Source organism: Mastomys coucha, unplaced genomic scaffold (assembly GCF_008632895.1).
Source record: "Mastomys coucha isolate ucsf_1 unplaced genomic scaffold, UCSF_Mcou_1 pScaffold3, whole genome shotgun sequence".
In the NCBI taxonomy this organism is placed as follows: domain Eukaryota; kingdom Metazoa; phylum Chordata; class Mammalia; order Rodentia; family Muridae; genus Mastomys; species Mastomys coucha.
This window is the reverse complement of record NW_022196909.1, coordinates 55,842,386-55,852,290: the sequence shown is the minus strand read 5'-3', so window position 1 is coordinate 55,852,290 and position 9,905 is coordinate 55,842,386. Positions and strand designations below refer to the sequence as shown.

General features: G+C 36.2%; 1 non-coding gene across 1 annotated transcript; it reads left to right on the top strand.

Annotated features, from left to right (window-relative positions):
* The first annotated feature begins 9,744 nt into the window (after positions 1–9,744).
* Positions 9,745–9,816, top strand: Trnad-guc. The gene has a single exon. It is a non-coding gene; the product is annotated as a tRNA-Asp (tRNA).
* The last annotated feature ends 89 nt before the right edge of the window (positions 9,817–9,905 follow it).

Genomic DNA, 9,905 nt, shown 5'->3' with positions numbered 1-9,905 from the left:
TTACTAGGTATTATACTGGTGTGATAAATTAGTAATTGTAGATTCTTCTCTGATAACCATAATTTCAGGATTACTGAGTAGGTTACCAGTCTTGGTATCTCTCATGTTGAGTTTTTCTTAAGTGGACTTAGAAAACTATTGGCTACTGCCAATGTATGTGTGCCACTCCTGCAGCCATTAGCTTATTGTACCATGCTGGTCATTGGTGTGGTTTATAGGCATCAAAGCTGGGTGGGACTGTAAAAAAATACATTCAAGTAACACTATATAGACTAAATAGGTAATATTTAGAAATACATATGTATATACAAATCTATAGAAACATATAACACTTAAAGAAAAATCATGAATTTGTAGAAAGCAGGGAGGGATATATGGAAGGGTATGGAGTGATAAAGGTGGAAGATAAATTAAATTAAAATCTCATAAATAAAAAAAATTAAGTAATAATTGGGACAGAAGAAAAAAGAATTTCTAATGCCACATTGTTTCAGAAAATTCCTTGGCCACAGAAAGACTAGCAAAATAGAGCAAAGATTACTTATTCTGGACATGCTATGTTGGTAGATTTAGTAATGACCTTTCACCTCCCCAGAGACGTGTGTGTGTGTGTGCATGTGTGTGCATGACTATCCCTGTCCCTTTCTGTCTCTGTCTCTCCCTCTTTCTGTCACTCTCTCCTTCTTTCTCTCTCTCTCTCTCTCTCTCTCTCTCTCTCTCTCTCTCTCTCTCTCTCTCTCTCTCTCTCTCTCTCTCTCTCTCTCTCTCTCTCTCTCTCTCTCTCTCTCTCTCCTCTGTCTCTCTCTCTCTCTCTCTCTCTCTCTCTCTCTGTGTGTGTGTGTGTGTGTGTGTGTATCTGTGTGTATCTGTGTGTATCTGTGTGTTTCTGTGTGTTCTGGTCAACCATGAGCTGAGCTGTGTAGATTCTGCAACTTGATCTTGTTCTATGATGGTGTATTTCACAGTTGGGCCACAATATTGCTAAGGATAAAAGACAAACTTAATATTTTTGTCATAGTAATAAAAAGTTTAACAAACACAATGTCCATGATCTGAAATGCAAACAGCAGAAGAAGTGAGTTTTGGGAAAAGGGGAAGTTGAAAGAAAGTTTAAAGATATGGCTTAAGTTGCTTCACCAGAAAGATATAACAAAGTTAGAATTAAGAGTAGCATGTGCTCTTTACCTTTTAAAGCAGTGAGGGCTGCATAGTTTACAAAAGAAATTCAGAGAGTTTTCATGTGTTACAAGCACATGATTTTACTTCAAAGATAAAATAGACTTGAAACAAGTTCATTTGAAGTTGGTTGTGAGTGCCTGGATATTGTGATATAGGAGTATGATAAGAGGTACCAGTGTGTATCATAAAGAGATAGGGTTACTAATAAAGAGAAAATAGTTGTATTATAAGTATAAAAATAGAGAATTGCTGATTAACCAGTTTAGCTGAATAAGAATTCAAAAATAAAAATTTGCATTGTAAACACAAATTGCTGTCAGCTAAGCATAGGATAAAACTTGCTACTATAGATTGGCTGGCTTAAGCTTTGTTAATTAATGGCAAAAATTATTGCTTTGGAGTTATGATGAACATGTTGAAAGAAAGACAGATAGGAAATGGTCATTTAGGTATGAATTTCAAAGGAAGAATTCCTAATCAATAATACTGTTGAAATTTTCCTTTGTGTAGTGATTTTAATCTGTTTTTGTAGAATATGATCCTGTGGATATTGTTTTTGGAGAATATGTAACTTATGGTTATGAGGTAATTTTTTTCTTATATAGAGATTTTTTTCTCTCAGGTGGTATAAAAAGGCTAGGAGAAAAATAGAAAGTTCTTGGAGCTTCTTCACTTGAGCTTTGCTTCATCCCCCAAATATGTATGTGTATATACATATATATGTTTATGTGTACATGTGTATATATGTATATGTGTATATGTGTATGGGTATTTGTATACATGGGTGTGTGTGTATGTGCATATGGACATGTGTGTATGTGTATATGTGTATGTGTTTATGTACATTTGTATATGTGTATATTCCTATATATGCATATATAAGTTACACTTTTGCTCTACCCACCAAATGTGTCTAGGTGTATGTATGGATATTTGTAAACTGGTTGGAACTTGTTGAAATGTGCTTCATCCACTAAGTGTGTGTGTGTAGGGGTGTGTGTTTGTCCGTTACTCTTTTCATCAGACTAGGGATCTTCTTGCCAGACAACAAGATAACCAAGCTTTTTTCCCTTAGAGAAAGGTCTACTGTGTTTTTAATTGTCAACTCTATGCTCTGCTCAGTTTACCCTGGATAAACTGGCCTTTGGCACTAAACAATAGTAATGTTCCTGGTAAAGTTGTCCTTTGAAAAGAAAGATGGATATCAAGAATCCCAAACAAGCCAATGGTATTTATTGTTATGGCCCCTGCATCTTATGAGAAATGTTATCATGTCCTCTTTGATTTGAAATTAAAACTCACAAATTGGCCACATGGAAATATATAAAATTACAAACTAATCATAAAGCTAATGATATTCTCAGATTTTGAATATTTAAATTCTAATGTAGTTGCTCATGTCACTTTTCTCCCTTTTATGAAGATTATAACCATAGCTTCTGTAATTTGTTTGGAGTAGATCTGGTATTTTCAGATGCCTTGGATCTCTATAGACACACACACACATACACACACACTATCACACACACAACGCACACATATATACTCACACACATATTCATACAAACACTCATACACATAATTTAAAATGTCTCTTAAAATGTTATTTAAAAACTTACATCACAATAGGTTACTAAAACAAAAAACAAAATATTTCAAAATAATTAGAAACAATAAAGTACCAAAACTGAACTGCTATTTATCAATCATCTCTTTATTAATCATCATTTTAAATTCAAAGAAATTAAATTCTCCACCAAAAAGACATAGAATAACTAAATGGGTAAAAAAGAGCCCAGACACTATTGCTGATGCTGAGAAGGGCTTACTAACAGGAATCCAGTATAGCTGTTCTCTGAGAAGCTCTGCCAGAACTGGACCAATATAGACAGAGTTGTACATAGCCAAATGTTGGACTGATCGCAGGGACCCCAATGGGGAAGTTAGGGCAAGGACTATAGGAGCTGAAGGGGTTTGCAACCCCATAAGAAGAACAACAATATCAACCAACCAGACCCACCAAAGTTCCCAGGGACTAAAGCACCAACCCAAGAGTATGCAGGTGCTCCATGACTCCAGCTAGATATGTTGCAGAGGATTGCCTTATCTGGCATCACTGGGAATGGAGCCCCTTAGTCCTTTGGAGGCTTGATGATCCAGGATATGGGAATGCTAGGCTGCTGAGGCAGGAGTTGGGGGGGGTGGGTAGGGGAGCATCCTCACAGAAGCAGGGGAGGAAGGAGGGAATGAAGGGCTTGTGAAGGGAAAACAGTGACAGGAATAACATTTGGAATGTAAATTAATAAAATGACAAGTAAAAAATAATTTTAAAAATATTTTTCCAACAAGATTCTCCTTTTGCTGTATAATTTATGTAGACTAAAAACCTAAGGATATGGAAAGATAACTCATGCAAATGTACACCAAGAAGAATTATAATTACATCCAACCTAAATAAGCTTTACTGGGGTAAAGAGATAGCTCTGTTGTAAAGAGTACTTGCTCCTCTCCTCAAAAGCCCAATTTCAGTTGCCAATGCCCATTTCAGATGTAACACCTGTGACAAAAGCTTCAGAGAAACAAATCATTCTCTTGGTTTCTGCAGTCATGTTCATACATATGGCATACTTTCAGATAGGCATACAAATGAAGAAATAAAAATTAAAAATAAAAAACTATGTGAAAACTATAATTAAGGGCAAAATCATTACATAATATAAAAATGGTCATTCACCAAGATGATATAAAAATTTTAATATAATATCATGATCAGAATATAATTGTATACTATAACTAATAGATCAAAGGACAGCAACATATTAATTACAAGAGACCTCACTATGTTACTTCAATAAAAGGTCGATGGTAAAGACAAAAAAAAATCAATGAGGAAACAACATAAAATAGGCCTAGCAGACATTTATAAAATATTTTATTCAACAGCTATACATTATAAGGCATTCACCTGAAAGGATTGCACTGTATGTAGTTCATGGAATTAATGCTAACCAATTATAACAAGGATGAAATAATAGCAAGTATATCTTCTAACCATGATTATAAATATAAAAGTAGAGAATAAAATCAGCAAGAGAGGAGATGGTACAGTGGCTTGCTGTGCAAATATGAGGGGAGTTTAGACTCCAGAACACACAGAAAGCTACACATGTAAACACAGTGTAAGTTGTCCCTTCCATCAGTCAGAAAGTTGGGCTGCAGCAGTATTCTGGTATGACTAAGACAAGTGTACTTTGACATTGATTTTCTGTGCTTGCCTCCTTATAAAATGATATAAATTATAGTTTTTGCATACATGAATTAACTGGAAACCTTGTAGAGCACAGTATGCTGAGCTTCCATCCAAATCAATACAATCACCACTGTGAGTGAGTTCATAACATTCTTCAAAATCTCTCCAACTTTTTCTATTAAGGGACCAAGGTTAGGCATTATTAGCTGACAAAAACAAACAGATGAGGTCCTTTCTAGTAATAGCACTTGAGAATCTATTAATAGTCTGCATATACCTGTTATTTATTTCATCAAGATGTATCTACTGGGAGCTTACTGTAAATCTGGGAGTGTGCTGGACAATGAATATGTAACAATAAACTTCTCTGCTCTCTAGGATAATTTATAGGCCATAAAACTTACAGTTTCTATTAATGCACTGGGTATGTCCTATGACTAGATGTTTTATTCTCTAATGTATCAGGGGGACTATTTGCTATAGGCCCTTAACCTGAATTCTCATTTTGTAACATTCCTATGCTGCCAAAAAAGAGATGAATTCAACCCACTCACATTAGCGTATTGATTTTTATAAACTGAATTAATCTATTGACTTTCTATTGAATTGTCATAGCTTCTTGATGAACATTCATGTATCAATATTAATATGGGTAGTTTACTACCGTACTGCTCTGGCCTTGTGTATGCTTAGAAGCTATGTGATTCAATTTTCCCATCAACAATTACATCAGCGATGTAGTGCCTGTGGTCACTAATATTGTGGTGCTCCTGTTCTCTGATCCCAGTTCAGTGGTATGCCTATCAAAGTCTCCATTTCACCCATCACAGCTATCACCTAGGTAGTACTACATTCTTCACTTAAGCAAGAAGAGATGGGATATGGCAAGCTATGCTTGCATAGATACCATGATACTGTTTTTTGTAAGCATCACAAATATATTTACATGTCATTTAAAAAAATTCTTTTTAGAGATTTATTTGACCTTGAATTTTGAGAACAGTGTTATAAATCAAAGAAGAATTAATACTAATAGTTGTAGTGCATATTCAAGTCATATCTATATATTTATTTATTTACATGTATATGTGACAATGACAAAGAAAGAAAAAGAGGCAATGAGTTTTAACAAAGTCATTGAGTTTATTTAATTGGATTAAAAACATTTGAAAAACAACCAAATAAATAATGTTGATTTGATTAATAAGACAAAGTCAAGGCTAGCCCTCTAAATGACCTTTGTGAAAAAATCAAGATGGATGGATACTAGAAGGCTAAGACATGTCTCTTAGAATGTGAATGAGGAAAGGGGATAAAAAAAATAATTTGACTTCTATATCAAACTCCAGAAGAGCACAAAAATTAAATATGTGATTTGTATATATGTCATATTAATCTCTGTAATTCCAACAAGAGAAGAAAAATAAGAAGGAAAGAAAGACAGAAAAAAAGAAAGAAAGAAAGAAAGAAAGAAAGAAGGAAAATACCCTATATCCTCATTTACAGATAATCTGAAGGAAGCATTTTCTCAATTGATGTTTGTTTTTGAGGTTTTGTTTTCCCAGATAACTCTATGTTGTGTCACAATGACAATAAATAAATAATAAATAAGTCCTCACCAGCCCAGGAGTCAATCTCTTATTGCGGAGACTAAAAATGCAGAGAGATAATGTTTGGCTTGTCTACTCACTTCTTTTCCTTTCTCTTTTCCTCCAGACAGCTTCCTAAGAAACTGCTGCCACTGACAGGTCTACTTGGGTCCACGTTTTACCTAGGAAATTAATCTACCTCTTATGAACTATGTTCATTAAAACAAGAGATGTGGAACAACTAGCAACAGATGCTAAAGGGGGGAATTGAAAGTCACAAGCTCTGAACACACAGTTGACCATGTTTTTCACAGTGTAAAGCTACTGGTAATTCTTGACAAAGGCAGTGACTACTACCCTACACTATGGTGATTGGAATTAGAGTCAGATCTCTGTCTTGCTTCTACCTTCTCCCTGAAATAGCTCATGACACTGGAATGGTAGACCACCAACGGCTCTCAGGTGACAGGTATCTCTTCTGTACTGGAAGGAAAGGAAATTAAAGAATTGTACTATGCCTCTTTTTCAATTTATCACCTTCAATCACATGCCCTTTTCTTTACATCCATACTTTTTAAAACTGAAAAAGAGACATAATAAGAGTTTGGGATTTCTGAAGCCTCTATACTACAACCTATTCATATTTTCAAAAATGTATACTTTTTTCTTGTTAATCTGTATTAGCTCTAGGGATGTATGTCATAAACTTTTCAACAGGTGAAGAGAGATATTTCTCAAAAAGAGTCAGAGATGACAGCTACTAACAATTCTTTAGATACTTTGCTATAAAAATACGGTGCTTAGTAATTGCTGTCATCATGAGAGATATATCCTCATCTAAGAGAAGGGCTTTGGGGAATGTCTGTGTTATAGAATGTGGAAGGAACTTCCCATTGTGGGTGGTGCCATCATCTTAACATAGGATCTTAGACTCTAGAGAGGAGAGAGAGCTAAGACCCACCATGCACATGTTATTCCATTCTCTGTAGATGTCGTGAGACTACTTCATGTTCCTACCTCCTTGACTTCCCTGCTGTAATTGACTATAACCTGGAATTCTAAGCTAAAATAAATGTTTTTCCCTAAATTGCTTTTGTCCATAGCATATTGACAGTAGCATGTAAAATAGATATTTTATCGTGGCATCTAGAAATGAAACTACATTTAAGTAAAGAAGAAATTGGCAGAAAAGAGTGTCAGTAGATGGGAGGTATTTCTATTTTGCTTAAAATGAAAAAACAAATGATGTAATTTTGATAGAAATAATTTAACAGAGAGGGAAACAGGATGAAGTAGGATACAGGAATAGTTTCTGGAATTACTCAACTGTAGGATAAAAGTCACAGACTTAGAAATAGTCAAGTGTTTTCACCATATGACAATATAGTGCAGAATATGTGAAGCAGATTCTATTAGAATGGGAAAAGTGTACTGGCTATCTCTAGAGGCTTTCTTTTAGTTGTTTGAATGTTTTTACAACATAGGAAAGAAGGTACACCCCTCAGAGACTGGGTCTGTGAACAAGACTCCGAACTTTCTTGAAGAAGCAGCAGTTGTGGTCAATATACTAAGGAAGTATGATATTGCTACATGTCAACTGTGAACACTTGATGTGTTCATGAATTTGAGTAAACATTAAATAGGTTCTATATTATCTAGCAACCATCACCCAAAAGAAGCACAAAAGAGATTCCCATTCAATCAAGACTATGTTGACAGATAACATAAAAATACATTGGAAGGTTAAAGGTGTTGAGAGTAGGCAATGAAATACACATAATAGCTGAACTTTGTAACAGGTGATATGAGAAGTTAGAACATTAAAGTGGGAAGCGCTAAGGAGGTAATCAAGTCAAAGGATGGAATATTTCATGGAACTAAAGTACTGATAATGGGAGTATTCACATAAGTGAACTGGGGTGGTAAGAAATACAAAGTCAAAGATGAACACATTTTCAAAGCTGTTGGTGTTGGCACTGTCTGAGCCCTATCAGTTAGGTCTGTGGGAGGATGGAATACCAGGACACTGTAATACAGAGCCGAGCCTGCATCGTATAAGGAAGGCTCATCTTTATTTTTCATGAAATTAAGATTTAAGACAAGAGTAGTAGACAAAAAAAGAACAATGATTTGGAAGGTCAAACCATGGAAAAATAAAGTGAGCAAGTCAATATATTACTAAAGTAAACAGTGCTGGTCACTCCTGTAGGAATGAGGGAGAGATAACAAACAAAAGCAGTGAAAGGAAGAAAGATGTAATTATGCAACCTCCATAATCAAGCACACACGAGGAAGGAAAATATAGCAATACACATGATAGGAGTGTCAAAAAAGTGTTCTTGGGAAAACGCAAGACTATAGGAGAACAATACATCTCCTTTTATTCCTTAAAGATGTTAGAGAATATTATAGTGTGGTGAACAATGAATTCGGAAAAAAATGTATATTATATATTAGATACAGGTATAACTATAACAGAGCATGTGCAGAGCCCAAAAGAAATGGTAGACAGAAATAAATAAGAACTAGCCTGGGACCCAATGATATCCTGTGACAACTGACAAAACTGAAGGTAACAGGAGAATGGCCTTAATGGAATGTATCCCACAGGGCAGGGCTGTGAGTGATTGTAGGGGGACAGTGACTGGGCTTCTAGGTCTCTGTGAGGCCTTCTCCAGAGAAAGAACAGAAACTGTGAGGAGATGGGCCCTTTCTCAAAACAGATTGAGCCTGCTCACTGATCTCTTCAGTAGAGTTAGAAACATGAAAAGATGCTCAAAAACAGTTGCCATCAGGGAACTGCAGACCAAATCATGAAATTAAATCTTCTCTGTTAGGATCCACAGTTCTTTAAAAAACTCCATTGAGTTCTACCAGTGGTGCACCAGGGTTCAGTTCTTATGACGATTTCAATACAAAATTGAATGAGCCCATGGGAAGCCTGAATACTAAAAATTAAGATGATCTAGCATTTACCCTTCTCAGTATTTTTCGAGAGAGACCAGAAAAACAAGATAAAAAAAAATACTTACATCAGTGTGTATTTCTTTGTATGTGATTGCTACAACTATTAACATCTCATCTGTCACTCAGTGAGAGAATGGTGAAAAAAAACTGAGGAAAATCCAATAAATAAGAATTAATTTTAAAAGTGCAACCTCGTGGAGCAGAGACCTAAGGAAAGGCCATCAGAGACTGCTCCAACTGGGGCTCCATTCCATATACAGTTACCAAATCCAGATGCTATTGTAGATACCAACAAGTGCTTGCTGACAGAAACCTGATACAGCTGTCACATGAGAAGCTCTACCAGTACCTGACAAACACAGAGGTGTAGGCTCTCAGCCAACCATTGGACTGAGCACAACGTCCCCAATGGAGGAGCTAGAGAAAGGACCTAAGGAGCTGAAAGGGTTTGTAGCCCCATAGGAGGAACAACAATATGAACTAACCAGTATCCCCAGAGCTCCAAGGGACTAAATTGCTGCATATGTAACAGAGGATAGCCTTGTTGGTCATCAATGGGAGGAGAGGCCTTTGGTCCTGTGAAGGCTCTATGCCCCAGTGTAGGGGAATACCAGGTCCAGGAAGTGAGAATGGGTGGGTTGGTGAGCAGGGGGAAGGGAAAAGGAATAGGGGGTTTTTAGAGAGGAGACCAGGAAAGGGGATAATATTTGAAATGTAAATAAAGAAAATATCTAATAAAAAAAAGAATTGGAACACAGCTCCTCGTTAGTATAGTGGTTAGTATTCCCGCCTGTCACACAGGAGACCGGGGTTCAATTCCCCGACGGGAAGATTGTAAGTTATTGCCGGGGTGGTGTGGCGCACGCCTTTAATCCCAGCACTTGGGAGGCAGAGGCAGGCGGATTTCTGAGTTCGAGGCC